Raw genomic sequence first — 5,797 nt, forward strand, 5'->3', positions numbered from 1 at the left:
ATGCCTTTTTGAGACTCAAATTGACCAAATGTGCCATGGGGAACCTAACGTTATAATTGAGTTAGTGTAGGAAGTCGGTAATGGCCTAAACATGAAGAAATCATCTTTAGGAGGGGGTTTCAAGATATTGAGCCATGGAGGTTGTGATACTCCTAACAGTGTTGAAGTGAAGGACATTGAGGCCAACTCCAATGATATCATGATACTGAGGATGGGTATCGCAATACCATGACTCCCAAAACTCTTAATTACAATACTGTTTTAGGTATCGCGATACCGAAGTGCGATATCGCTACCTGACAAATGAAAAATTGCAGGGGCAATTTTATTTCTAAACAAGCTTAAGTCACTTTTTTTTTCATTTATGGGCATAATGGTCAATGTTAGGTTAAATATTAGTAGACTATAAATGTAACATCCTACACTCGACTTGATTGTTGGGTTCGAGCTATAAGATGTCACATTCATAGCCGGAGTGACTACGACTAATTTTATTCAACTTTAAACCATTGTAAGATTTAATTCAATCAAATGAACATTAATCATAATAACCAACCATTTACGAGATTTATATAAGCTTACAAAATCCGCTAGAACAAATCTGAGGTTGAATAGGGATCTAACATCCATCATATGATATCAAATTCAATAGGAGCATTCTCTTAAGAACAAACCAAACTAGACTTAACTAGGTACATGCCAACTTAGAATAAAAACAGAATATAAAAACGTTGATGAGTTCAGGATTGTTGACTAAATGCTAAAGTCGTAGTTCAAATATCTTGAATTATACCTAAACTGCGCACGAATAACAAGCAGTATGTTGAGCAATGGAATTCAACAGTATTTCTATGATTTAAATAACAAAATTTCAAGTTAAGAAAATTGTAACATCCAACTAATATGTCATTTATATCAAGTGGAAAACCAATTCATTTAGCATTGCAATAGAGGTGATCGATTCCAGTTATATGCCAACACCTATCGTAAAGCCTTTTTAAAATTCAATACCAATCATGAATCAACCATTCATATCCTTGACATTATAACAATCAATTCCACGTTCATTCTACAACAATAAACCATTAAACTCTCTTTCTAAAGTCAGTCGACTCATTCATATTCATTTCAGCCTCCCCTAAGGCTCGTTTCCAATTTATTCACACAGAAGTTCACGTATTTCCTTTATCATGATCCACACATATATATATATATATGCACAATTGATGCCATAAAATTATACTATTTCATTTCAATATCTTTTATCAAGTCGTAAACTCATACCAATTTCACATAACTCATTTCATTACATCTCAATCCAATATATATATTCACATTCAATTTCAGAATCACAATTCAATTCATCATCAACACATAATATCTCATGATAAATGTGTCTTATGAATAATATTAAACATGAACAAATAACTAGTTAGGAATATGTCATATTAACATGTCATTTCCCAAATTGAATCGTTGAATTTGTCACAATTTCGTACCAACCTTCCGGACTTATAAATCCAATTTACAAATTTCTTTCACATTAACAATTCTTTTCATTATCATTATAAATTTTTATATATTAAATCCCCATTAACTTGAATCAGACATGAATGGATACACAAATCCAACCAATACCCTAATTTGGCACCCAATGCCTCATTGGACAATTTCCAAAGAAAATAGATTGCGCCCAGCGCTTATTGGTATGACCGAAGTAAAAATTATGTCCAGCACTCTTCAAAACATAGTCAAAGTAACAATTGACACCCAGTGCGTCATCAAAACGTTCGAAGTAATTAGTTTGCACCCCGGGATCATTGGTATAACCGGAGTAAATGTTGTGCCCAGCATTCATCGGAACTTCCGAAGTAAAAATTGTGTCCAGCACTCATCGACACGTAGTCGAAGTAACCATTTGACACCCAGTGCCTCATCGAAACGTCCGAAGTAATTAGTTTGCACCCAGTGCTTATTGGTATAACCGAAGTAAATGTTGTGCCCAACACTCATCGAAACGTCTGATGTAAAAATTGTTCCCAGAACTCATCGACACATAGTCGAAGTCACCATTAGGCACCCAGTGCCTCATTGGAACATCCGAAGTAATTAATTTGCGCCCAGCTCTCATCAACATATAGTCGAAATAACTCTGCCTGAGCAATTAATAGGGTAATCATTTATCCAATTCCCTTATAAGATTAATTCTCATTCTATCGATCTCAATATCATCAATATCATCAATTCATCACTCATCATCAATTAAATTTTATCTTATATCTCAATAATCAATTAAATTTCACACCAATATGATTCGATCAATCATAATCAACTATTAATTCATTTGTAGTTCTTCTATTATTTTTCCTCCTCCTCCTCTCCATTCCACTTCCTTTATTTACGAGTATTTGCACAAAAATCTTTAGCCTTAGTATGATATGCTTTTATGTAACATGAATTATCCTTTCATTATTTATACATATACTTTTAATAAAGTTGTCTTCTTGAGTAGTATTCACTAGATTATTTATATCCGGACCTACCGAATTTGAAAGTAATATTCGCTTTTTGTTTTTGAAACTAGACTCAATGAACTTTTTACCAAAAAAATTTCAAAATTTATTTCAAAGTTTATTGATACCATTTTTTTAATACTTCCCTTGTTCTACAACTAGGTAGCTTTTACTCTTTTTCACTAAAAATTAAATATCTTTCAGTACAAGTCTCATACTATGTTGGCGTTTGTTTTATTTGAAAATAAATTCATTAAGATTTTAGGCATATATATATCATCTCCTAAACATTTTTGTACAATTTATAATGATTTTGATATTGCCTCATAAAATGTATTATATCTTATAATCTAAAATTTCATTGCTTTCACTATTGCTTTTATGCAAAATTAAACTCGATAATATTTAGTTTCATATTTTATTAAACCTTTAACTCGATTCCTACAATTTTTGGTGAATTTTCAAAGTCGTACTACTAGAGCTGCTCATGGGCCGGGCGGCCCGACCCAGCCTGGTGGCCCACTCGAAATTTGGGAGGGTTCGGGTAAAAGTATAGGCCCAAAATATGGGTTTGAGCAAAAAACGAGGCCCATTTAGAAAACAGGCCGGGCCTCGAGCACCACTTTTTTGGCCTGGGACCGGCCCGAATATATAATAAATAAATATTTTTTATTTTTAAAATAAAGTTTTAGTGTTTATTAAAAAAATGGGCCGGGCCTGGACAAAATTTTAGGCCCATATTTCGGGTCGGGCCGGGCCCGGGCCTAAGATGCGAGCCGAAATTTTTTCTGGGCCCCACCCGAACCCGGCCGGACCCGACCCATGAGTTCCTCTACGTACTACCATTGATATCCATAAAGTGTTTAGTGAAACATTTTATTCTTCCATGATTTGATTAAGTTTTTCTCATTTCATTATATTACATACCACATTCCAACCAAATTCAATGTCAAAACATATAACCATTAAGTTACACAAATTCTTATTTTTGTTCAAATTAGTCATCTAGTTCGATAATAAATCTCAAACATAACATTTTAAACTTAAATAATCATTTTCAGTTTACCTTGGTGTCATACTTTACAAAACAAAATAAATATACTTTACTAGATTATTTATATCCGAACCTACAGAATTTGAAACTAATATTCGCTTTTTGTTTTTGAAACTAGACTCAATGAACTTTTTACCAAAAAAATTTCAAAATTTATTTCAAAGTAAATTGATACCAGTTTTTTTAATACTTCCCTTGTTCTACAACTAGGTAGCTTTTACTCTTTTTCACTAAAAATTAAATATCTTTCAGTACAAGTCTCATACTATGTTGGCGTTTGTTTTATTTGAAAATAGATTCATTAAGATTTTAGGCATATATATATCATCTCCTAAACATTTTTGCACAATTTATAATGATTTTGATATTGCCTCATAAAATGTATTATATCTTATAATCTAAAATTTCATTGCTTTCACTATTGCTTTTATGCAAAATTAGACTCGATAATATTTAGTTTCATATTTTATTAAACCTTTAACTCGATTCCTACAATTTTTGGTGAATTTTCAAAGTCGTACTACTAGAGCTGCTCATGGGCCGGGCGGCCCGGCCCAGCCTGGTGGCCCACCCGAAATTTGGGAGGGTTCGGGTAAAAGTATAGGCCCAAAATATGGGTTTGAGCAAAAAACGAGGCCCGTTTAGAAAACAGGCCGGGCCTCGGGCACCACTTTTTTGGCCCGGGACCGGCCCGAATATATAATATATAAATATTTTTCATTTTTTAATTTTAAAATATTTTAAAATACTTTTTTTATTTTTTTATTTTTAAAATAAAGTTTGTGTTTATTAAAAAATGGGCCGGGCCTGGACAAAATTTTAGGCCCATATTTCGGGTCGGGCCGAGCCCGGGCCTAAGATGCGAGCCGAAATTTTTTCTGGGCCCCACCCGAACCCGGCCGGACCCGACCCATGAGTTCCTCTACGTACTACCATTGATATCCATAAAGTGTTTAGTGAAACATTTTATTCTTCCATGATTTGATTAAGTTTTTCTCATTTCATTATATTACATACCACATTCCAACCAAATTCAATGTTAAAACATATAACCATTAAGTTACACAAATTCTTATTTTTGTTCAAATTAGTCATCTAGTTCGATAATAAATCTCAAACATAACATTTTAAACTTAAATAATCATTTTCAGTTTACCTTGGTGTCATACTTTACAAAACAAAATAAATATATGATTCAATTTATAGAAATACAAATATAATATGAATTAGCTTAGTAAGGTCCATAAGAATATACCTGACAAAAATAGCAACACGCAAAATGTCGAGGCCTAATCTGCCAAAAATTGACTTTTCCTCAACTATACCCCGATTAGCTCAAATCTCTATCTATAATATAATTAATTTGAATTTATCAATTTCAGACATCTCCAAAACAACCTATTATAATTATATATTAATTCAAATATATTTTTTCAATGTTCTCTAAAATTTTGCATTTTATTCAATTTATTCTTTAAAACCGAAATGATTATATCTTTCAAATTTGAGCACCAATTTTTTTATAAAAGATTTGAAATACATCCTATTACAACCCTCTACTAACAATAATTACAGAAAATTCATACTAATTTTGAAATATTTACACTTTGGTCTCTATGTTCAAAGCTAACAATTAAACTTTACAAATTAGTCTTTTTTTTACAAATCTAAGCTTAAGAATTAACCATTTAACATCAAAACTTCAAACATTCAACTAAAGTAATATCCTCAAATTTTAATAATAACAAAAATTACAACATGAATCAACTAACTTATAATATCGAGATTATGAAAATATAAAAATTACAAGAAATAGACTAAATTAAACATACCAATCGAAGCTTTGAACATCCTTCTCCAATTCTTTTTTTTTTCTTTCCCCCTGTTTGGACGATCTGCAGGATGGAAGAAACAAAATGTTTCTTTCCACCCACCACCACCCATTTAACTATTTCTTTCTTTCTTTCTTTCTTTATTATTATTATTATTGCAACAAACTTTACCACCTAACGGCACTAACCACTTTAGTGGTTAATTGCCACTTTAGTCCTTCCTATTTTTTCTAATTATAATTCTTTTATAAATGGCATTTTTACCTCTTATGCAATTTGGTCCCTATACTTTAATTAAACATTATGTAAACGAAATTACTTAACCAAGATTCAATATGCCTACAAATTAACTCCGTAAATATTATAAAAATATTTATGAGTTCGGTTTATGGAAACAA

General features: G+C 31.8%; 1 long non-coding RNA gene across 1 annotated transcript; it reads right to left on the reverse strand.

Annotated features, from left to right (window-relative positions):
* Window positions 1-1,359: 1,359 nt before the first annotated feature.
* On the reverse strand, window positions 1,360-5,502 carry LOC107945967 (uncharacterized). The gene is made up of 3 exons (XR_001696788.2): window positions 5,400-5,502; window positions 4,823-4,914; window positions 1,360-2,156 (listed from the first exon to the last, which is right to left on the reverse strand). It is a non-coding gene; the product is annotated as an uncharacterized lncRNA (long non-coding RNA).
* Window positions 5,503-5,797: the final 295 nt, after the last annotated feature.

The sequence above is a fragment of the Gossypium hirsutum genome, chromosome D11 (genome assembly GCF_007990345.1).
Source record: "Gossypium hirsutum isolate 1008001.06 chromosome D11, Gossypium_hirsutum_v2.1, whole genome shotgun sequence".
NCBI classification, from domain to species: Eukaryota; Viridiplantae; Streptophyta; class Magnoliopsida; order Malvales; family Malvaceae; genus Gossypium; species Gossypium hirsutum.